A 25,770-nucleotide genomic window follows, 5' to 3' on the forward strand; every position below is an offset into this window, starting at 1 on the left:
CTTGCTTGAATCCAGGAGTTGGTGTTATGGGGGAAATGTGGACACACAAGTTCTTTCCCTGTCTGTTTCCTTGTACCCCTTATTGGGTTGCAGTAACACTGGGGTGAGGCCAAATCAAGAGTTTAAAGACGCATTCCACCTCCCACATGGTCCCTAAAAACAATCTTAATTCACAACTGAAGAAGCAGAGCAATTGAAATGATTCTTTTTCCATAGTCATTTTAAATATGACTTTTGCTTTATGTTCTCACTTTTACACTTCCCCTACACCTCCACGCTGAGAGTGACCCCAACACTACTCTCCTAACACGTAGACACTACCGTACCCCGTTTCAGGGTAGGAAGTTACTAAGTGGTGGCACTGAGATGCTAACTCAGATCCTCTGACTTAATCCCTACAGGTACCATTCCCTCTATCTCTAACACAAGGTTCTTGGTTCTGCACAGCCATCTGTGGGTGCCACTGAGGCAGTGACTCTCCATCTGAGATGCACAACCTGGGAGCTTGTTAAAGGGCGATGGCTTCTTCCACACGCAGAGATTCCGATTCAGCAGGTCTGGGGTGGAGCTTCTTAAGTGCTCCAGTGAAGCTACTCTTTGAGGAACATGGAATTAAAGGAAAACTCCAGAAGAAAGTCTCTCAAATTAAAAAAAAAGTCTCTCATTATCTAAGACTTACAACATTATAATTTGGAATATGTTCTTTCGAAATGGAATTTTAAACCTCGTTCCAGGAAGATTCTGATTTTTTCCTCCCTACCTCCTGCGGGCTGTTCCTGGTTGAGAATCTCTGTTCCATAGCCTATTTGTTGCTAATAGCCTACAACAAAATTTCTTCCTATCAATCTTGTGATGTTACAATTTTATGACTTTGCCATTAAGGCAATGTTACTAAGAAAAAATTCCTTCTGTATTTGTTAAATCCTCCTTCATTAAAAAGTGTACTTTTGGATTCTGTCTTTCAATGCTCCGAGCAAGCCTATAATGTTAATTTTACCCCTGTTGAATAGAAGAGAAATCAAGGCATTACACAGAAAGTTTTTCACCTTCTATTTCTTGTAATACACTGAGAGATATTTAAATGTACTGGATAGATTGAAGTTTGGAGTGAGGGCGACATGAGCTGGAGTCCCTGAAATGCCCTTTTGTACTTGTGTCAACTGGGGAAAGTTATCTAAGCTCTCCAGAGCTCAATTTTCTGGTTTGCATAATAGGGATCCTAACAGGGCTCATCTTATCCATGTTTATATAGAATAAATGATATAATAAATGTACAGGGCTTAGGACACGTACTGAGGGCTCTAAAAATTTTAGCTATTATTTCTATTACATTGTATGTTTGTAATGGACTTTTAAAATACTTTCATATATATTATCGCATTTAAAATTTAAATTTTAGCTACATCCCTGTGAGGGAGGAATATTAGTACACAAGTGTCAGTAATCAAATGAAAATATGGTAACTACTGTGAAAGAGGCAGAGAGTAGGCAGAGGAGAGAGAGATTGCATTAGATATGGGGACATTGAAAAAAGCTTCAGGGAACAAGAACTTGAAGGATGGATAGTATTTTGAACCTTAGATTTCTCTTCTGTTCCACAGGGGTAAAATTAACATTATAGGCTTGCTCGGAGCATTGAAAGACAGAATCCAAAGTTGTCAATCATTTCAGAGCAAATAAGATAAAAAGAACAAGATGACATTTACGCTGGAATATTCTGCCACCTGCAGGCAACTCAGGGCTAGTACAATTCTCACAAAAACTAGCCGTATCCTAATATTCATTACTTGGCTTTTGATGCAGAGGTCCTTGCTCAGAAGCTAGGAGGGCTTCATACATACTTGTTGCCTTTGTATCATATATCATTGTCAGTAGTTTTTCATCAAAAAGACTCCTTTAGATAAGAGATTAGAAGATGTTTATGTTTTACTGCCACGTTCCTCATTTTTGAACTTCAGAAAAGACCACAAATTCAGTTCTTGATAGGTTGTTTGATAATCTAAATCAGTGACTTTAAAAGTGTGATCCTTGGACTGACAGTAGAACTTGGGAACTTGTCAGAAATGCAAGTCCCTGGGCTCTATCCCAGATGTACTGAATCAGAAACTTGGGGGTGGGCCTCAGGTATCTGTGTTTTAACAGGCTGGCCAGGTGATTCTAATGCCTGCTGAAGTTTGAGAACCACTGATATGGTTGGCTGAAAGTGAGGGTTTTTGTAGAATGGATGGGGTGGGGGATAAGGTGCTTACAGTAGGGAAGGGGAGAAAAAGTCATTTAGAAAAGCCTGCATATTTGTTTTGAATAAAAACAGATCTCATGTATTAGCAATATTATGACTCCGATATGACTTTTACCTTTCAACTAGAAAGTTAAATTTTTTTCTATCAAGACTTTAAAATAGAGTGTTGGTTTAGCTTATTTTCTACTTTCTCTTACATTTAATCACTTCTGAGATAAAACTAAATCCCTTAAATAACTAAAATTTTATTCACTCACACAGCTAGAACCCAAACTACCAATCTTTTAGAGTTAAAAAGTTATTCAGCCTTAACTCATTTAAAATCAGCAAAAATAAACAAAAGTAGGTCATGATTATCAAATACACTAATGTACACTAGGATGGGGGAATATTCTTAATTTCAAATGTGGATTTGAAACAAAGTCATTTTCTCTTTTATTTAGGTCAGGATCTCAGAATTTTTTCACACTACAAAATAATACATTTGGACTTTTAAATCTCATTGACTAAAAAGCCTCACAGAGAGGATAAAAATGCTGTGAGCATATTTGGAGAGCTATTGAAAGAAACATGAAGCTGTCCTGATAGGAAAATAAAAGAGAGAACACTCTTCCCACTGCACAACTCCGCTCGGGGGCGTTAGGGGAGATAGAACTTAGATTGGTTTCATAAGACTTACTCCATTGCTCCTGCAGAAGGCAGGAGAGGACTGGGGATGAGTCTCAGGGTAGAGTGCTTTGGCTGGAATCCCATCTCCACTGCTGATTCTGACTCAAGGATGTGAGGGTATTACTTTACCTCCTTCGACAGCGTACCCTACCTCATGACGCAGTGGTGAGGGCTTAATAAGGTACTGGCTCCCGATCTTATCTCCATATTGAAATCCTCTGGGGTTTTAAAAAGAATACTGACACCAGGAGCCCATCTCCATGCATTCCAGTTTAATGGATATTTAATTTACTTAGGGTGTCTGGACGTCAGATTTTGAAAGGCTTTCTAGGTATTTCTTATGTGTAGCAAAGACTGGGAACCACTGCAATAAGGTGATAAAAGTCAAATTCTAAGCATAGTGCTTGCCATATAACAAGCATGATCCATATTAGCAATCACCATTGCTGCATGAAACATATTATGCAAAACCGTGGTCGCAATCCAGGGTGCATATTAGAATCACCTGGAAACCGCTCATGCTCCAGCCCACCTGAGGCATTCTGATATAACTGCTCTGCACTGGGGGCCTGAGCATGCGTTTAAGCTCATCAGATGCCTCTAATGTGAAGCTAAGGGGGAGAATCGAATTTCTGTGATATTCATTGAATATCACAGAAATTAGAGGTCTTTCCTTTAGAGTGTCCACAATCTTGCAAGGGAAACAAAAAAAAAATGAACTGAAATAAGAAGAGCCTAACACTTGAACACCTACTATGTACTAGTTCTATGCTAAACACTTGATAGACATCCTATCTCTTCATGATACTATAAGATAGATATTATTAGCGTTGATACAACAACATAAAAATATTATCTTCTCCATTATTTTCTAAGAAGCCAAAGAGTGCCTTGTTACATGGAAATGGGAGAAGAGTTTGGGATTGCAAGCGTGGGTGCAGAATAACAGAATATAAATTTCTCTCCATAATGGAGCTGAGACATTTAAAACATCTGAGTAGGCTGTGAGAGAAGAAATAAGAAGCCAAGGAGTCGAAGGGTGGAGAAGGGGATGGAATGGGAAACAGAAAGGGGAAGAAGATTTAGGAAACGGAGATGTGTATATGTATGTATGTATATTCAAATAAACTTGGTGTTCAATAAAAAAACCACAAACTTACAAAATATGTACTGTGGCTGGCTTTCCTGTAGAAACTAGTTTAATGGCTGAGTGCTGTGAACTAGTTGATGTGGAGCTTAAACACTTAGCTCTTGTGACAGGGGACAGCTGATAGGTGGGTGGCCGCCTCATTATCAGGATGAAGCCGAAGCTTAACAAGCTGAATAAATTATCCAAATGTGAAGAGCTACTGAATGGAGCTAGCACCCAGGCTTGAATTTTATCCATTTCACCGTATGAGGAAGACTGTGGCTGGGACTGTACTCAAATGTCATGGATTGACCTCTTCTCCCTGGAGGAATACGGAAGGCCTTAAAAAAGAAGATGACATTTGAGAATGGAGGAGGAGTGGGCTTTGGACAAGAAGGGGTAGGAGAGAGCAGACTTTTTTGAGATAAGGGCTGCACAAAGGCATAGGGCCCAAGTACAAAACATGTAGATAATCTAAAGTAATCTTATGGGGGTGAAAGCAGAACTAATGTCAGAAAATGCTGGCAATCAGGTTGGGGAAGGGAGGCTGGGGGCCAAGTGTAGAAGCTTAGACTTAATTTGCAGAATGGTGGGGTACCACAGTGGATTTTTGATCAAGGATATGATACAGTAAGGGATGCATTTTAAAAAAAATGCCTAGCAATGTATCTTTTTTTTTGACTGTGCAGATTTTGAGCTATATCCATCCAAATATACAATCACTGTCTCACAGTATCATCACTTAGTTATGCAATCATCATTACACCCAGTTTTAGACCATTTTCATTGCTCCGAAAAAGAGAAATATCAAGTAGACACAAAAAGAGAAAACCTACCCCATATCCCTTATCCCTGCCCCCATTACTGACCCTTAGTAACCATGTGGTACACCTGTTACTGTTGATGAAAGAATATTAAGGTATTACTGTTAACTATAGTCCATAGCTTGCAACAATTTTCCCCCATATACCACTCTATTATTAACTCTTCGTATAAGTGTCGTACATTTGTAGTAGTTCATGCAAGAACTTATTTGTATTTGTAGTGTTAATTGGTGACATAAATGACTCTAAACAACCCCCTTCAACCAAATTCACCTACAGTACAGCACTATTACTTATGATCCCAATAATGAGCTACCCTCACCTCTATCCATTCCCAAACAATTAAGTTGAAACTTGTTAAGAATTCTGTGCATATTAGGTAACTGCTCCCCCTTCTCTAGCTTCTGTCTATCTCTAGGTACCCTATATTCTACGTGTTAAGACTCTGAGTTTACATATACTAGTTAGTTCATATTAGTGAAATTATACAATATCTGTCCTTTTGTGTCTGACTTATTTCACTCGGCATTATGTCCTCAAGGTTCATCCATGTCGCATGCTTCAGGACCTCATTCCTTCTTACTGCTGAATAATATTCCATTGTATGTATTTACCACATTTTGTTTATCCATTCATCTGTTGATGGACACAGGTTGTTTCCATCTTTGGACAATTGTGAATAATGTCACTATGAACATCAGTGTGAAAATGTCTGTTTGTGTCCCTGCTTTCAGATCTTCTGGGTATATACCAAGTAGCAGAATTGCTGGGCCATAGGGTAACTCAATATTTAGTTTTCTGAGGAAACACCAAACTGTCTGTTCTAGTTTGCTAATGCTGCCAGAATGCAAAACACCAGAGATGGATTGGCTTTTATAAAAGGGGGTTTATTTGGTTACACGGTTATAGTCTTAAGGCCATAAAGTGTCCAAGGTAACATCAACAATTGGGTACCTTCACTGGAGGATGGCCAACGGCATCCGGAAAACCTCTGTTAGCTGGGAAGGCATGTGGCTGGCGTCTGTTCCAAAGTTCTGGTTCCAAAATGGCTTTCTCCCAGGATCTTCCTCTCTCGGCTGTAGTTCCTCAAAAATGTCACTCTTAGTTGCAATTGGGATATTTGTCCTCTGTCAGCTTCTCTGAAGCAAGAGTCTGCTTTCAATGGCTGTCTTCAAACTATCTCTCTTTTGCAGCTCCTGTGCCTTCTTCAAAGTGTCCCTCTTGGCTGTAGCAGCTTGCTCCTTTTGTCTGATCTTATATAGTACTCCAGGAATTTAATTCAGACTCACCCTGAATGGGCGGGCCAACACCTCCATGGAAATTATCCGATCAGTGTTATCACCTACAGTTGGGTGGGGCACATCTCCATGGAAACACTCAAAGAAGTGCAATCTAATTAACACTGATAGGTCTGCCCACACAAGATTACATCAAAGATAATGGCATTTGGGGGTACATAATACATTCAAACTGGCACGCTGTCTTTCACAGTGCTGTACCATTTTACACTCCCACCAGCAGTGAATAAGTTTTCCTATTTCTCCACATTCTCTCCAACACTTGTAGTTTCCTCTTTGTTTAATAAAGACAATTCCAATGGGTGTGAGATGGTATCTCATTGTGGTTTTGATTTGCATTTCCCTAATAGCTAATGAAGATAAACATCTTTTCATGTGCTTTTTAGCCATTTCTATTTCCTCTTTGGGGAAATGTCTATTCATATCTTTTACCCATTTTAATTGGGTTGTTTGCCCTTTTATTATTGAGTTGTAGAATTTCTTTATGTATACTGGATATCAAACCCTTATCACATATATGGTTACCAAATATTCTCTCCCATTGAGTCGGCTGCTTTTTCACCCTTCTGACAATCCTTTGAAGCACAGAAGTGTTCAATCTTGAGGATTTCCCACTTATCTTTTTTTTTTCCATTGCTTGTGCTTTAGGTGTGAGGTCTAAGAAGCTACCTTCTATCACTAGGTCTTGAAGATGTTTCCCTACATTTTCTTCTAGGAGTTTTATGGCACTGGCTTTTATATTTAGGTTTTGGATTCACTTTGAGTTAATTTTTGTATAGGGTATGAGGTAGGGGTCATCTTTCTTTCCTTTGGATATGGACACCCAGTTCTCCCAGCACCATTTATTGAATAGACTATTCTGTCCCAGTTCAGTGGATTTGGGAGACTTGTCAAAAATCAATTGACCATAGATCTGAGGGTCTATTTCTGGACTCGCAATTTGATCCCATTGATCAATATGTCTACCTTTGGCCTAGCAATATTTCATACAAATATTTTCATACAAATATGGAACCATAGAATTTGTGAACTGAAAGGGACTTTCAAGTTTATTTCATCCATCAGTTTGAAGCTAGTGGTCCATGAACAAGACCCAGCCCAGAGATGTGTTTTGTTTGCTTTAGTTCCCTTGATGTGTCTTGTCTTTTTCTTTTTCTTTTAACTGGGACATCCTCTCTCTAGTTTATAGTTTTTTATCCTGTCCATTAAGCTTTGTGAAATCGCCAAGTGGAGCTGGGAGAGGAGATGAACCTTTTGCCAAATAAATTTCAAGCAAACTTCTGACCAAAGGAAACATATTATTGGGTGTTTCACCCCATTCCAAATCATATTTCATAGACGTCATTTTTCTTAAACATCCATGAATCTCATGTAACTGTGGACAATAAGAACTTCTATTCCAGGAATATACATGCCAATGTAGAATTTGAGTCTTAGGAACTGACAGTAGGTCTTCTGGGCAGGAATCCAGACATTTATAACCTGCCATCCCATGCTGTTGATGTACTTTTAAGTACAATGCATAGATTCCCCATGCCAGTTAGTAATTATGCCAATTGATCAGCATTCACACGTTCTACTTCCCCAAGAAAAGTCAGACTTTCCCACAAGAATTTCCTATGTTTATGAAAATATAAGGCATAGACGAATTGGTATAAATAAAATGAAATACATATTTTTGGTTGGCTCCTTTCTTGAGTTGTTGCCACACCTTGTCCTCTTGTCCTTAAGTAAGCCACGGACTAATTGGCCAGAGTTTGCATATAACCCTTTTTTTCAGAGCACAAGGTACATGGAAGGGAAAAAAAATAGTTCACATTTTGAAATTGTAAGCATAGTATTGATGATTTTTCCATAATCAGGAATTGAAAATGCACAACTTATTCACGTAGAGCAAAGTAAAAAAACAAAAAAACAAAAAAACCAAAAAACCCAAATTGCTGTATATCAGGGATTTTTTCACAACACTATTATAACGTTTTACCAAATAATTCTGTGTAATGGGGGACTGTCCTATGCATTGTAGGATGTTTTGGAGCATTGCTGGCCTCTTCACACTAGAAGCCAGCAGCACCCTTCAGTTGTGATCATCAAAAATGTCTCCTAGGGGCCAGAATTGCCCCCAGTTGAGAACCATTGCTTTATATCAATCTTAATTTGCTTTCCAGCTTTTTACCCCGAACTCTCTAGAGAGCACAGTTGACAGAAATATAAAATTTGACAATAGGTGAATTAAAATAATGAAATCAATACATTCCTTTTTAAATTAAAATTCAAGAGCATTCAAGTGAGCTTTCCCAAACTTGTAAGTAGAAGAGAAAAATGTACTAAAAAGGACCCCTAAATATGCAGAAGAGCTGAAAGGAAAAATAGAGTAAAGAAAATATTTTGAAACTTGAAAATTGTGACATTCTCTGAAGGAATTAATGGTCATTTTAAACGTCACATTGGTATTAATACAATATAAGGTGTATGAGTAAGAATATATCTTTTCTTCCTTGCCTAGAGTAATTATAGTGAATATTTAAACATTAAATCTTGAACAAGTTCCTAAGCTTGATATAGAAACTAGTAACTCATAAGATGCAAAAAGAAAACATAAAAGTGACAATGGCTGGGTATATATTTTTTTCTTTTAAATGATTGTTTTTGGACTAAGCAAAAAGAAATTCATCTCCAAGTTTTCTCATGGCTGTTAAAGGGAAGGCCCAGAAAGAAATAGTTTAGGTTGTCATTTCCTGTGTTTCACCATGATTTAATGATTAGTAATTGTATTTTCAACATATACTCCAACTCTCATATAGTAGTTGTTCAAAGATACGGACTAGGGTGGTGGAAAAATGAATGATTCTGAAATCAGGGAACTTTCACATTGACAGAATCTTGGAGAACACCTTGGCCAGTGGTTCTTAACCCTGGTTTCAGATTTCAAATACCTGAAGAACTCTGTGAAAACATAGGTGTCCAGAGATTTTTATTTAAGTGGTCTAGAGACAGACGGCGCTATGATTTTTAAGCATTCCCCAGGTGCTGCTAATGTGCGTTTAGGATAAGAACCACTGGTCTAGTCCATGGGTTGCAAACTGTCATGGTTACAGGGAGCAGGAAATTAATGCAAATTAATTAGGTGGTCCCTGTGTCAGACAGGGGACGAAGTGGTGACCATGGTGAACATGGGAGTCCAAACACATTCTGCTGCTCCTTCATAATCACATGGAAACGGTGGCCTGATTTTTATTAGAAACCAGAAATACAGATATTTTAATGAAATTTCTACAACTTTGTGAATGCTATCAGGAGCCAAATAAAGCATGTCTGTGGGCTGCGAGTTTGCAGTCCTAAACCTAGTATAGTTTGTTAACATCACCAAAGAGGAAACTGAGAACGGGAAAGTCCACCACTGCCCATGCTGACATAATTTGTGGTAGTCCAGAGACTGGCCTAGAGCCTGATGCCAATTGCAGTGGGATTTCCCCCTGGCTTCCCAAGCAGCTACACTAAAACCACTCACACAAATGAGAACCAAAGATGCTTACAGTGTGCCGGACACTGTTAAGTGGAGCATGCATACTGTGTTTTTTAAACCTCTCAGGAAAGTCATGGAATAGAGACTAACAGGATTCCCATTTTACAGATGAGGAAAGCGAGACTGAGAGATGTCCCAGATAATAAAACCTGTGCTGTTAACCCTTCGCACCCTGACTTCCTGAAAGTTTCTTTCCCCCTCAAGTAAGGTGTCTTTTTTGATTCCATTTGCAAAGTATACACAGAGTTGTAATCCCTGGGGCATAAATCATGGCCTAAACCAGGGATGCCTCTCCTGGGTTTGTACCCATTTTTGGTTTTCATTATTAAATTTGACCTTGCTTGAGATATGAGGTCAGCTCTTCAGCACATCTGTGGGAAGCCCAGAAAAAAATGATAGCCCTGATGAAATTCTCCAAGTAAGAACTTTCCAGGCTTGCTATGGGAATTCATAAATTGCTTATTTCTGAAGAGACAGAGTACACTGAACATGGGCTTCCTTGTCCCTCCCTGGACTCGCAGGCAACCCGCGTACCAAGACAAGGCTTCCACTAAAAAGCACCACAAGGACAGGCCTGCTTTGCGATGGAAAGTTGTATGCTTAAGAAGAACAAGAAAGAAAAATGAAGTTGCACCATTCAAAAGCCAGTCAGAATCAATGAGCATGTCTGTATAACTGACACAACCATTTGCCTACTTGTAACTTCTTTCTCATCTGAAACCAACTTTTTTCCAAGGATTGACAGCCCTGAAGTGTACAAATATCCTTAGATTCTCTTCAATTTTTAGATGAGGTTTAAAAAATTCATCATCCTCACTTCTAATGCATGAGTTCTTTAATTGTAAATACAAACTGCGAGTTCATTCATTTAGCATCAAGCTCCTCCTCTGCAGAGTCCTGTGCTAAGGGCTAAGAAGCTAGCACCTTAGGGCATCCCATTATATAACCCTAAGGAATTGGAAAAGCAGTACATGAAGAGTGGCAAAGCAATGCAGTTTCAATTATTACTGTGAGCTCAGAATTTGATCTTAAGTTTAAAATTGTTTTGGTTTCATCAGAAATACAGTTTAAATATAGAAAAAATTTAAAAAACAGAGATCATCAAAAGGCCCCTAAATTCTCCATCTGTCATCCTTCCACTCCAAGAATATTCACCATTATCTTTTTGACATATCCTTCTATACATTTTTATATGCATGTAAGGGGCTTACTTTCTTTTTCTTTCTTAGAAGTCATATATTGCATACTGTTTATAATTTGCCTTGTCCTCCATTAGTGTGGCATAAAGAGTTGTAAAGGAGGAGCAGAGGAGCTCAAGCTGCTTACTTGTCTGTGGTTCATAAGGAGGAAGCTGAGCAGCAGCCTCCCGGGTTGGGTTGGAACTGTGCATACCCAGGGCACATCTATGCATGCAGCCCATACAGAGATGGGTCTATGAGGGAGCAGGAATCTTGAGTTCTGGAGGCTACACAGAAAAGGGCATAACCGTCATGCCATCCGCTACTGGGAAAGTTTAGACTGAAGTTTCCATTATATTTTGCAATACTAATTCCAATTAGATCAATAACTGACATCTAAGTTAACAAACAATAGCCAACTTGATTGTTGTTATTTACCATTACAACTATTATCTTCAACTCCTCTCAGGTCAACAAGTATGTAGAGCCTTCACTCATCACTAGTCATTTATAGATCCAACCAACCATTTCCGTCCATCGGTCCACACCCCCTTCCCCCACCACCACTCACCAACCACATTCAGTAGGCACTTACTGAGCATTGACAGGATGCCACACACCAGACATATTATACTGAATAAGAGCCAGTCCTTGGCTTCAGGAAACTTGTGTTCTAGTATGGGAAAACGGCAAGGCAGCAAACAATTACCACACAGAGTGGGTACTGTCCCCAGAAGAGAAGGAACTGGAGGCTACGGGCGAACGGAGGAGAAAAGCTAAAACAGACTTAGGGAAGACTTTGTGGGAAGAAAGACGCCTAAGTATGATTAAAGAGACCTTATCGGTCATTTTAGTTTGGCCATCTATCAGATTCCTTGAAAGAGACACTAGTGGTTAAAGCAAGGCCTTCGGAGTCACATGTGAATTCCTGTAACATGTCTGAATCGCTGAACCCTCACCTGACTGCTGGACCATACCTCTAAAATTACTTTGCACTTTGTGATAGGACCATGTCATCCTTGTCCTCCACCTGAGGAGAAGACTGAGGTAGTCTGGGATACATTCCTTTTACAACTTCCCTTCTATTCATTTCCCCCACTATTTTTACCACATACCCAATATTGCTTCTATCCTCAGGTTCCTGGACTACCTGTTGTGTTCACCTTCTGGATACTACTTCCTGCCTTGTTTGTTGGAAACAAAAAAAGTATTCAAACAATGCGGGTTATTCCCTAAAATCACAGTGAACTTGCTGTAACTTCCTTCCAAGAGTGCCTAAGATGCCACAGTAGCTAAAGAAATATTTTTTGACTGCATGGACTGATGTGTGGCTGAAAAAATATAGTTGAACGTAAGGACATCTATGATAGTTTCTTGAACTGAATAATTTAATAGCTGTGATTTCCCCCTCAGAAATGATTCCTTGAAATTCCATCTTTATTATTCATTACTTCTTCGTTCATGAAATGACATCTCCCCATAGGCAGACACTTGGAATTTTTCTTGCCTGCTCCTGGAGAAATTAAATAACACGAATGTGTACTAGTGAAAAGCATCTGAATACCTTACCAGACCATGGACATATTTTCTACCTAAAGTATTTCTAATTTTATAATTTTCAGTCATGGAAGATGCTCATTTTCAAGGTATCAGATCACTGGTCCTAAAATACTCTTTTTTTGGACTGTTTTGTAGATAAGTCCCTGGAAAAATCATCTCTGGGTAAAACTTGCATGCAGATGCAAATAACCAAAAGAGAAAATAGGGAGGACAAGAGGGTAGCTATGCTTTGTAGGGAAAATCTAAAGAACTACAGGAGTTTGTTTTCTGAAAATCAGATTTGAGTTCAAACTGGTATATCAGAGACTTTCTGGGAGAAAAAGGGAGCGAGACCTTGACTTACTCCAGTGGTCCCACTTTAATGGTCTAGAAGAACTCTGCTTCTGAAAGAAATATAGTATACGTGCACTCTATGAATGAAGACAGTTGAAGTAATTTGAGCAAAATACTAGAGAAAGTAAATGGGGACTTTAAATACAGACAGTCTGACTCCAGACTGTGCACTCTCAATATGAATTGATTGAATCAATGTGCTAAATATTTTAAATACATTCTTTCACTTATTATAGAGGGAGATAGTAATATTTTTGGATTTGTCGGTGGGAAAATGAAAACTTAAAGGGACTAATTACCCAAGGACACATGGCTAGTAACAGACACATCAGGATTCAAATATAAATCAGAGTTATATCTTATTTAAATTTCATCTGGGAGCTTTTAGGTATGGTTTATAGAAATAGAATAATAGCTACCATTTATAGAGCTTGTGTTTAAGCTTGTAACTTAATTCTTACCACTCTGCAAATATGTTTTTTTTTTCCATTTTACAGTTGAGGAAACTAATGCTTGGGGACATTGAGATGCCCAAGGACTCACAGGCATGGAAAAGGGGAGCCATATATGTATCTAGGTATGTCTGCTCTTAATCCACACATTTTTTTTTTCTGTTTCTCTTCTCTTGTGTTCTGCTTGCTTCTCCATTGTGCTTGGAGTTTACACTCTTAATTCCTAGGCATCACTGATATAGCTGTTGCACCAAGAAAGTTGATAAAAGCTGAAACTCGGCTGTCTCTGCTCACAAGCATCTCTTAAGGTTTAAATTAGGAGAGAATCTTTCTGAACACCAACAGATCTGGTTCCTTTTATTTTGGGGGTTGGGGGCGGTTTGAGCTTTTCGTTTTACATCTGGGTACTACTTTGTATCCGTAAGGATATTTGCCAAGAGCCTTAATAGGGAATAAGAGGAGTTGAAGTTCCTGAAAGGGGAACAGTGCTGGCTGGAAATAGACTTTTTTGTGAGTTGTGTACAGTAGATACCCAGAGACGCTGGAATATGGCAGCCCACAGCAACTGAAATAAGGGCATCTTGATGGACAGAATTACAAAGACCAGCAGGATACCCTGTTGATTAAGCAAAGTTATGTTTATTAATCCTGCTGCAATAAGGGAGAAGCCGCATGGCAGCTCTTAATGTGTCCAAATGGGACAATTAGGGAAAGGTATTCTTGAGGTTTTAGGGCCCATGCTGGGTATTTTAAGGTGGGTCCTGCAAGGTGGGGAATGGTTTTTTTTAAGATTTTGAGATTTTTTTTCTCTAGAAACACACTTTTTCTAAAACTTGGATTAGACTATAATAATTCTCTGGCTTTCTAGAACTTATTATATCATGAACATTGTGCATACCAATAAATTTAGTGAATACTTGAGTAGTTTTCATTTTTTTAATTATAAGGAAAATGCTGCAGGGAACATTGTACCCGTGTGTTGGCACAATGGTTCCAATAATCGCTTATGTTAAATTCTTACACATACAATTACCGGGTCACTACTGATGTTTTACACATATATTATCAAATTGCTCTAAGGAAAGGCTGACAATTGACAATGCTACAAATAGTAAGTGAGATTGTCTGTTTTGCACACTTTCAAATGTTGCCTTCTCAGGGAAGCGTACCGCGTCCATATCATCCTTTATAAAATCGTAACGCCTACGTCCCACCACTTTTTATCCCATTACTTTGTTTTCTTCTTCACTGTACTTATCACTACTTGACAAATTAGATATTTCATTGTTTGTTTATGTTCTCTTTCCCCCAGGAGAATACAAGCACCAGAGGGCAGGCACTTGGTTTATTTGCTCATGGTCATATCTCCATCTCTTAGAACAGTGCCTGGGAAATAGTAGGTGCTCAGTAAATATTTGTTGACTGAACTAATGAACCATTTCTAACATGAGGTATCTTTTTATTTTCCTTTGAAAGGAGTCATGTTCCAGTTGAACAGGAATTCAAAGCACAGAAATATGAGGGCAGGTTGGCCAATCTGTGTGTTCTGTGATAGTTGTTCACTTCTGTTCAGCATCTCTTCTTCATATGTCCAGAATTGCTTACTGCAACCAAGAAATAATCACTATTGTCAGGATGGCAGCATTTTTACCCTACCCATGTGGGAGTAAACATCCAGTAGTGGACATTCCTTTAGACCCAGGGTTGGCAAACTTTTCCTGTGAAGAGCCAGACAGTGAATGCTTTAAAATTTGCAGGCCGTCCAGTCTTTGTCACAGCTACTCAACTGCACTGTTGCAGCACAAAAGCGTCCATAGGAAGCACACAGGTTTTAATTGTGTTTCAACAAAGCTTTATTTACAAAAACAGGTGGTAGGTGGGTTTGGCCCATAGGCTTGTAGTTTGCTGACTCTGCTTTAGAATCAAAATCTTTGTTAGTTTTCATTGATTTCATTCCATGGCATCTAGAGTAGCTGTGTCAAACAGAAATATGATGTGAGCTCCAAATGCAAGCCAAATATACAATATGAAATTTTCCAATGGCCACATTACCTCCAAATAAGAAAATACAGTTGAAATTAATTTTAATAAGTTTAATTTAGCTAATATAGTCAAAATATTATTTTAACATGTAATCAATAGACAACATTATTAATGAGATATTTTACTTATTTTTTAAATGAAGTTTTCAAAATCTGGTGTGTATTTGACATTTCTAACACATCTTAATTCAGTCTACCCACATTTCAAAGGCTCAATAGCCATATGTGGCTAGTGACTACTAAGCTGGACAGCAGGGAGATAGGGCAGGGCTTCCCCACCTCGGCATCACTGACGTTTTGAACTGGATCGTACTTGGTTGTGGAGGGCTCTCCTATTCATGGCAGAATCTTTAGTGACATCCCTTTCCTCGAGGTACTAGATGCCAATGTCTATAGACATTGATAAATGTCTCCTGATGGAAAGAGTGCCCCTGATTTAGAGCCACTGCTCTAGAGTAAGTGTTCTAAAACCAGGTCAATGAATACCCTGAAACTGAATATAAAATTGAGTGCCTATGTGCTTAAGTGCATTTTGGTGGGTGTAGGAGTGGGAGGACAGGATCCACAGCTTTCCATAGCTTCTCAAAGATACCTGTAACCCCGAACAGGTTAAGAACCACTGCTTTTGTGGAAAGAGATATTAAATCATGCAGTTTCGTGCATACCACCAATGAAACCACACCGCAAATCCGAACCTTTGCCTGTGTCCTTTCAAAATAATATCAGTTTTGATGAGGAATCTAAAAACTTTGGTTTTCTTAAACTGTGGCTTCGTTTTGCCATCTTCATTCCTTAGTGTTGGAGTACTGATTTTGAACATTTCTTCCTGGCCGTTCATAGCAAGAAAATCTATGAAGGAGAAGATTCTGGTCAATGTTATAGCAATGGAGAGGGGTTATCTGTGATATTTTTACAACTGGAGAATCATTATTACTAAACCCTAAAGTTAGCAAAATGGAGAGGTAATGAGATCAGAAGTCAAGACACTTAGTGTCCTTTAAATAGCTATGTGACCTTCGGCTAAATGATACTGGCCCACAAGCTTTCTCAGATTTTATTGAGAGAAAAAGGAGATAACTGATGTACAGAAGATTAAGTTTATTTTTCCCTTAAAGCAGCAGTTTTGATTTCCTCTCAAAGCTCTGCGTTGCTACTTACATCTATCTGCAAACAGAGACTGGAGAAGTTAAATGATAACAAGGATAATGAAGTTAAATACTAATTAGTGTTTCCTTTTCCTCTAGATGCTATAAAATATTAGAAAGAGTTGATAAATAAAATCTAATAGGCCCGACATGGAGGCACACATGCTAAACCCAGGTCAGCAAAACAAAAAACCTAAGCTAGTTTCTATTTCCGGTAAATGCCAGGCAAGCTGAGAAAATCAAATTTAAATACAGCTGATCACTTATCACCAGCCAACATCCTCACTCCAATGCAGCTAACTCCTTCGTTCCTAAGCAACCATCTGCTCCCCACTTTGTAAGACTCCCCTAAGTAAAATGGAAACTTCATGTCAGCCAACAGGAACATTTCCTCATTTGCTTCTGCAGTTATTCTATATGGACTTCCCTCTCTACCCCCTTGGGGGCGCTCTCTTCTCCTTTCTGAATGGGATGCTGCCTGATGCATGAATCAATCAATAAAGCTTTGAGTTCCAAAACTGTATGAAAACTTTTTCTTTAATCACTTTGGGCAGTGAGGATGGGATCTGAAGGCGACTGCCCACAGCTCTGGGGACCAGAAAGACAGGTGTCGTGGAACCCTTTGAGTTCTCTGTCCTCCCCGCTGTCTCCAACAGTCGTGGTGAGTACCTCTCAGATCTGAGCTCCATTCTCTTTGTGTTTCAGCTCTCCAATTTCACTAGCTTTTAGTCCAAATGTTAGCAGGATAATCTTATTGATGAGAAAGGCTCAAATTTGGAGTCCAAAGTCTTTAGTCATTTGGTGTAGTATACAGTTTCATTTTTGCTACTACTGGTTTCTTTGTCATATGCAAAGGGTAAGATGTTCTTTGACCTGTGCACAAGTTATAAAATGCTTTGTCCACGTTAGCGGGTCAATCTTATTGACGAGAAGCCTCAGATTTTGAGTCCAAGTCCCTGGCCTTTGGTTTAGCCCATGGTTTCATTTTTGATACTGCTGGTTTCTCTGTCCTGTGCACAAGGTAAGAAGTGAAATGACAAAGACAAGATACCCAAACTCTAAAAACTTTGATTCTCCACCCTCTGGCAATCCAGTGTATTACATGTTAAAAAATTACAGGGCCAGAAGTTGTGCCTATCTAACCAAATAGAAAATCTCACCAAATACAAACTAGAGTTCCAATGGCCATTATGGGGAACATTCCAATAAAACAAATGGACTCATTTCTGAGCTGCACTCATGGAAAAGGGTTCCCAAATAAGGACAAATGGGGTGCCTATTTTAATTGATATTCAAATTCTGCTGAGAAATTCAAATTGTAAAATAGCTTATATGAACTAGTGAGCTTTGTATTTTTATATTTTCTGTTTCTGTGTTTTTATGTCTGACTTATGGCTGACAGTTGAAGCTGTAAGTTCTCTATTTGTGTTTACATGCCTATTTGATGTATGTTTTCCTATCTCTGGATGTATTACCAAATTAACTTATAAAACTCTTAAAGGAGTTCTACTCAAATTGGCTTAAAGATAAATAAGTACTTATTATAAATTAATGCTCCCGAACTCCTAGAAATTAAGGAAATTGAATTTCTAATATTTTCAATGAAAAAGTGTTCACATAACTAAAACCAAAGGTTCTAAAAAAATTCAAGTTCACATAATTCAGATAAACCTTTGATAAATTGGACTACTTTAATATTGCTTATTAAATAAAAAATATCTCTGCCTTTGATTTATCAATGTTAAGTACAATACAAGCACAATTGTTTTCTACTTTTACAATTTTATTCTATGTTCTCCCTAAATTTATACAGCATTAGTGATAAAATAAGCTAGCATTATATCTACTAGATCTTTAAGATGATGAAAAATGTAAATTTGTGTTTCATCAAATTGAGTTATTATTCTGACAAAATTTATTTTCAGGATTTATTTTCAGGATAATTTTGTTTTGTAGGATGTCAGCTTGAAGAGAGTTCCCAAGATATTTCTGGTAACTTAAGCATGTAATGTGTGCAGAATGTGAATGCATTTAAGAAAAAAGAGAGTAGTTTTGTCATAAGTGACTGGTTGTTGCAGAATGAGAAACAGGAATGTGTAAGACAAAACTTGAATGGATATAGAAAGTTGTAGAAGGTTTGTAGAAAAGGAATTTTATTTGTTATGGTCAAGGGTGACTAAGATTTGATAGGATTATAAGATTTTAAAGAGTTTTTTTAATCAGACTGTATCTTCATGCAAAATTAGAATTTGGTTTTCTTTCTGTTAAAATGACAGTTTTCTTGGATTATTGGTCTGCTCTCAGTGAGAATTTATAAAAGATTTTTCTTAACAGTCTATGACTCTGCTTAGAAGGCAAAGATTCTATGTCTTATCAAACAAATCCTTACTGATATTTATATTGACCTTATCATCCTTTATTATTTTAGAGAACATGTCTCCTCACTTTAAAAATAGCTAAGTTTTTTTTTTTAACAATCATGTTAACTCTTATTTACTTTTAAAATCTTTTATTGTCACTTTGGTTAAATAGGGAACCAAATACTCTTTCACAGTAACCCATTTTCTTATTTAACAAAACGTGCAAATCTGACACATGTTGATAATTTGCCTTCCAAAAATCAAACCCTAAATGATGTCTTATTGATCTCAAAGTATCTTTGGTATTTTCCAGAGGGCCCCTGGAAAATCACAAAGGATTTGCTCTTTCACCTTGTAAAAAGGGAGGTTCTAGAAATCATTAGGTTTATGTGATATATTAGGAGTTACAAGGAAGTATTGTCGAATTAAATAGGATGTTCTGACCTCTGTTGGTTAAATTTATATGGATAAAATGCTATTAATATAAACATTTCAAAAATTATATAAAGCTCCTAGAGATTTGTCAACATCTTCACTGTTTATAAGAGTTCTGATCTGCCAGATATTAAACCACAGTATAATATTATTGGTATTAATTTCAATATTGTAAATTTCTCACAAATCATGCAGGAGATTATCTCCAACAAATAAAGATACATTTCCAGATCCAAATCTCCCCGACGCTCCTAATACTCTAACTACTGGCGACTGGGTACACCGAAAGTGACAACACAAAACACCCTAGAAGGGTCCTTACCAGTCCCCTTAACTTCTGATACTACAGTCAAACCAGAAAGGATCGAACCTTGAGTTCTCATCTCACAACATAACAAGGCTCCACCGTCCAACAATTGGAACTGTCACCAAACCGGAAACCTACGACTAAATTTTACTAGGACGAGAAGTGGACGCCTTCACGAGGTAGACAACTTCCAACCAAGATCGTGGAACAAGGCCCCACGAACTGCTATGTTCCTGTCATGTTCCTTACCATATTATTCCTTATAATTATCGTTACATTTTTATTATTTCCACACCACTTTTGCACACCTTTTCCATCTTCCTTAACAAATGTTACCACCAAAGACATTTGAACTGTTCCTATTTGCCTCTTCCTTCCTCTTTGCCATGACTGGGAAAGACAATAATATTATTTAATCTTCCCAGGCCATTGCCAAAGGGAAGATCTAACTGACTGCTGGATCTGCCAGCATAAACCCCAATCTGTTCATGACACAGGGGATCCTGTCATCCTGCCAATGACCAATTTTTAGGAATTCTAAATGTCACAGTATTTTACAATCAAGCTAGAAAAATCACCCAAACTTATAGGGTCAGGATATTACAGCCTTTGTCACCTATGCCTTGTTTTAGCTTCGCAAATGTAAACAGATCGGGCCTATTCCCTGGTGGCCAGATTCATTCTGCATGAACACATGTTGGCCCAGAGATTACCTTCACTATGATACCACCTGTCCTCACATCATTACTCCGAGAGACTTGACGGGACAGCTCCCACTATATAGAATGCTCTGTTTAAAAACGACACCTTGGCCCCTTTCAAATATAAGATATTGTGACAATTGCATAAGCAATGTATGGTTAGAAACTGCCAACTCAAGCATTCTCCAAACAAATAATCAAACACTTACTGGTGTTCTATGCACACCTTTGGGTTGTATTTTCATTTGTGGAAGGGCTGAGACCATGACCCACTCTCTCCGTATGCCTGGACATTTCAACGTATGGCAGGACAGTGTGGACTGAGCCTCTGAGTAGTTCCCTAAGAAATCCGAAGCTTCACACTGGACTAACTCACTTAATTTACCCTCCTGAGCCAAACTTGAGTTGCCCGAGGGTGTCACTAAATCTGGGTGGGCCTCTTTCATTGGATTCTTATTTCCTTGGTTGGGAGTTAACATAAATGGAAATACGGTCAACAACTTATCTGTAACAGTGGGAGAAATTGCTGAGTCCCCTGAAAAAGCTATTGCTGCACCACAAAAATCTTTAGATTCTTTAGCAAGAATTGTTTTAGATAATGGAGTTGTGCTTGAATACTCGCTGGCTGAGCAAGGAGGAATTTGTGCTGTTATCAGTACCACCTGTTGTACCCGGATAAACACTTTTGGGGAAGTGGAAAAATAGTTACATGAAATAGCCAAACGCCACATAACTCAAGCAAGTCTGTCTTTCCTTGGAATCATTCTTTGATTTTTTGATTTGGGTTGGTTTGGGTCCTAGGGTGCTTGGCTCAGAAGAATATTCCTAACACTGAGCATTTTCCTACTCACAGTAATCATGATAGTCTCTCTGGTGCATTGCATCCTCTCTAAAGTTTAAATGGTTACACCCAGCTGTCCATCTAGAACAACAGAAGTGGGAAGAGAACAAAAATAACAAACCCCTTGACATCTTTAATCTGGAGTTAATCACGTACAAGAGCCATCTAGAGCCACCAGATGGTAACTGAGAATGGTGCTAATGCCTTTAATTTTGATTCAGCTCCTGGCCTGGCCAGGGGCCAGCTTAAAAGGGAGGGACTGATAAAGCAAGTCTAGTTGGCCCAACATGGAGGTGCCCAGGCTAAGACCCTTGTCAGCAAAACCAAAAACCTAATCTAGATCCTATTTCCGATAAATGCCAGACTTGCCAAGGAAACCAAATTTACGTATAGCTGATCAGTTATCCCCAGCTAACTTCCTCATTCCTGAGCAACCACCTGCTCCCCACCTTGTTAGACCCCCTCTAAGTAAAATGGAAACTTACTGTCAGTCAATCAGAACACTTCTTCACTTGCTTCTGCAATTGCCCTATATGAGCTTCCCCTTCTCAACCCCTTAGTGGGGTACCCTTCTACTTTCTGAATGGGATGTTGCCCGATTCATGAACTGCTCAATAAAGCTGTGAGATCCTAAATTGCATGAAAAGTTTTTTTTTTTTACCATCAGAGTTGATAAAATCCTTAAAAAATAAACTATCTCTAGTGGATGCAGGTATCCAAAAAGAGATGTTCTCAATCATCAGCTCTCATTCAGAAGTGGTCATTATCGCTGTAATCATATATTCCCTCCCCAAATCTTCAATGTGGGTTTGTCGGCAAGGGGTTCTCTTCATGCAGAAAAAATTGTTATCCTTCAATTCTGAATTAATTGAGGATTGTGTGGGTAGGTATTATTAAGAGACGATTAACAATTGGCCCTAGTTGAAGTATTTGCCTCAATTCCCACATTTTTGTGCCTAAACTCACCTCTTTGTTCATTTGCATAGAAACACAGCTCCTCATTCATTCTTACAGAGGAAACTGAATGGCTATTTGGTCCATTTCATGCTCAGGAAAGGCTTAGAATTGTGATATAATCATGTAATTTTAGGCTTTTGATGCTACATTATTTCTCAATGAATTTACTTATTGTCAAGAGATGCACTGAAAGGACTGAAGGACAATGGTGTATATCATATACTTTTAAATTTATCACCTTGTACTGGATCACCTTCTTTTAGTACCACTACTAGCTAAATTTTTTAAAGTACAATCTATAATCATTTTATGAATAATGCAACTATATTGCATGCTGTGGTTAAGCTATTATTGGGAAAATGTACTTCAATTTTGGAAACATTAAAATCTACCACAATTTGCTTAATCTGTCTTGACATTTCTTTCTATTTTAATGTATCAGAATCCTCAAGAAAATAGAGTTGCCTGACAGGCCTGTTTACCCCCTTACATACAAAGGGAAATGAAGACGCACTCGAACAACGGCTGAAAATGCTGGAGTGGAAGTGGGGAAGCCCTGAAGATCAGAAAAGAACAGACAGGGAAGAGACATTTTGAGGAGGATGAGTCAAAGACCTTAACACAAGAGAGTGACTAGGGAACCCGAAGTTAGACATTTGTAAAGTGAAGACATGGCCATCAGCCTCATGGAATACTTAGAGCAGGCTTGCAGTTGGTTCCCTAACAGGAAGCAGAGGGTGGATGTGTGATTCCTTCAAGTTAAAGGGGGGAGAGCATAAGGAAATCAATAAAAAGGGGGTTGTACAGCCTGCGGATTCTAAAATGCCTTTACAGTATCTTCCACCTAAACGAATTTCAAGCACCTGTTGCTCTCTGTTTTTTTCCAGCCAGAATAAACTTTATTTTAAAGACAAACAAGAAACCTCCTTCACTGGTATTTTGTGACCATACAATGTAAAGCAACAGCCTAAAGCCACTGCAGTTTTATTCTTAAACTACTGAGCTCTGAAAAGACTTTTGGACTCATTTGTCACCAAAACCTGAGACTTGAAATATAAGACACTTTCGATTTTACTTTGATTAAAAACTCCACCAAGCTTGACCACTAGAGGGCACGAGTAGACAATATAATATTCCCACCAATATATTTGCCTTATTTTTTTCCTTAGTAACTTGAGCAAGGATTTGAGATGAAGTCCTATTTCACAGATTAAATTGGGTCTGCTTTATCCTTCCATAATTCAGAACTTCAGAGACAAATTTCTTAGAATAATTTGAAATCACAACATTTCATACTCATTACTGGAATCAATAGTTTTAGCCCAGTTAGCATTAACCTAGGAGGGTCAGTCTCAAAAGAAATGGCAGAGAATATTTACTCATCATCATACAGAAATTAAACCTCATCATCTGACTAGAACTGCATAATCTGATTATGGAAAATACCGAATCTAGCAACATTTAAAGAACTACTAAATGCGATATAAATATTTAAGTTCATTTTAGAAATGTTATTTTCAGCTTGTTACAGAAATACTTTCATTTGAGTCCTCGAAGTAGATATTTGAAAGGAAATTCTGCACCCTCCCCCCCCAAATTTTAGCACACTAATTGTATTGTTCATGTGCCTTACTGTTCTTAGAGGAATAGTCAGTCATTCCTCTTCTATCTTTGCAGAACACCCCAGGATTGTCCCTTACCACCAACTGCTACAGATGAAATTGAGCTCAACTGCTTTGAGCCAAAGAAAAATAACTCATGAGGGGAAAGCCTTCTTTCACAATCACACTTTGAACCAAAGTTCTCTTGACATTGTCTGCTGTGGAGAAGCTAGCCCTACCAACCCACCTTTGGAGTTCAAGTTACACAGATTTGCCCTTTTCCTTATTTTATTCTGCACCCCATTTCTCAGATGACTATCTGCTTGTCTGCTTTTATTATCATTTATTATTTTCATTCTTCTTATCTCTGCTTATTAGTGTTCCTGGCCATTGCTGATTTTCACAATTCACCTCTATCTGAACGTGTATGAAACTTGGAAAGATTAAAATTGCACATTGGTTGAACAACTGATTGTGTACTGTGGATGAATATAACTCTATAAAATTGTAGGAAAAAATATATAGGAGTTAAAGTGTTGGACAAAACATGGTGAGAGGGATGTACCTGTCTACTGTTGATGAGCAGGTAGAATGGTGTAGCCTTTCTGAAGGTCAGTGTGGTGGTTCCACAGAAAGTTAAGTATGTGGGGACCACAAGGTCCTGCAGCCTCCTTATGGGGTATGTCATCTGAAGATCTGAGAGCATAGAGATGAATGGATATTTGCACACTGGTGTTCATGGAGGCAGCAATCATGATTTGCAATGGGTGGAGGTGACCTAAGGGTACATAGACTGAGGAACAGAATGGTGAACTGTGGCATATGCAAACAATGGAATATTGAGCAACTACGAGAAGGAGTGAAGCTGTGAGACACACAACGAGGTGAATGGATCCTGTACACAGTATTTGAGTGAAGTATGCCAGAAATAAAGGCAGGCACTATAATGCCTCGCCAATATGGACTAACTACAATGTGTAAACTCAGAATTGAATCTTAGAACATAGCCTAATGTAGACTTGATTATTGTAATGGTCCCTAGATTGTAAGCTCTTACAGCAGTCAACTCTATTCCTGAATTGTAATGCCTATCTCTAAACTTTGAGATGCTGATCCCTTAGTGTATGACCTGATTGGTCTCTGGAACAATGGGTATCTCTGAGACACCTGAAACTCGGAGCTAGAGCTCGGCAGATATGAATGTCAGTATTAGCACATACAGCAACTGCTTAAAAAAAGCTGAAAAACAGCCCAGACTTCAATTAGTGATATGAATGAAGCAGATCTGATTAAGACTAGGGCAAACTGGGCCAAAGGGTAAAGGTCGAAACTGACTGTGTTTTAAAACTTCAACTTCTATGTGAGACCAAGGCAAGAGATGTCTATTTGGTGAAGGATCTTTATTTTCTAAACAGTATAACTCTATAGTCTGTTTGTTCAAACACCACGACTGCATGGAGCTTTGAATAGGAAGTGAGATATGGTAGGTTAGTATAGGCTGGAGTGAAATAGTGACACATGCCAGAGTAATTTGGGCAGATAATAAAAAATATATTTACAGCCTCCCCCTCCCCAGCCCCGAGGATCTGGGGGAAGGTGCGGATGTGTTGGACATCCTCACCTGGACTGGTGTTGATGTCGTCACAAACACTGGGACTGGCGGTTTGATGTGCTGAGCCCTCTATCATGGGACTTGCCCTTGTGGGGCTCGTTACTGCAAAGGAGAGGCTAAACTTGCATATAATTGTGCCTAAGAGTCTCCCTGAGTACCTCTTTGTTGCTCAGATGTGGCCCTCTCTCTCTCTCTAACTGAGCCACCTTGGCAGGTGAACTCACTACCTTCCCCCCTACATGGGACCTGACTTCCAGGGGTGTAAATCTCCCTGGCAACACAGGATATGACTCCCGGGGATGAATCTAGACCTGGCATTGTGGGATTGAGAATATCTTCTTGACCAAAAGGGGGATGAAAAATGAGACAAAATACTTTCAGTGGCTGAGATTTCAAGTGGAGTCGAGAGGTCACTCTGGTGGACATTCTTATGCACCATATAGATAACACCTCATAGGTTTTAACGTATTGGAATAGCTAGAAATAAATACCTGAAACTATCAAACTGCAACCCAGTAGCCTTGACTCTTCAAGACAACTGTATAACAAGGTAGCTTACAA

At 38.6% G+C, this 25,770-nt stretch overlaps 1 long non-coding RNA gene across 2 annotated transcripts in view; it reads left to right on the top strand.

Moving 5' to 3' along the window:
* Window positions 1–22,402, top strand: part of LOC119507276 — an 88,780-nt gene extending 66,378 nt beyond the window's left edge. The window contains exons 4-6 of one of the 2 annotated variants that reach the window (XR_005211181.1): window positions 13,254–13,333; window positions 16,950–17,056; window positions 19,386–22,402. This is a non-coding gene — a long non-coding RNA (uncharacterized LOC119507276). The remainder of the gene's footprint in view (window positions 1–13,253; window positions 13,334–16,949; window positions 17,057–19,385) is intronic. The other variant, XR_005211184.1, reaches the window with a different exon arrangement.
* The last annotated feature ends 3,368 nt before the right edge of the window (window positions 22,403–25,770 follow it).

The sequence above is a fragment of the Choloepus didactylus genome, chromosome 1 (genome assembly GCF_015220235.1).
Source record: "Choloepus didactylus isolate mChoDid1 chromosome 1, mChoDid1.pri, whole genome shotgun sequence".
Lineage (NCBI taxonomy): Eukaryota > Metazoa > Chordata > Mammalia > Pilosa > Megalonychidae > Choloepus > Choloepus didactylus.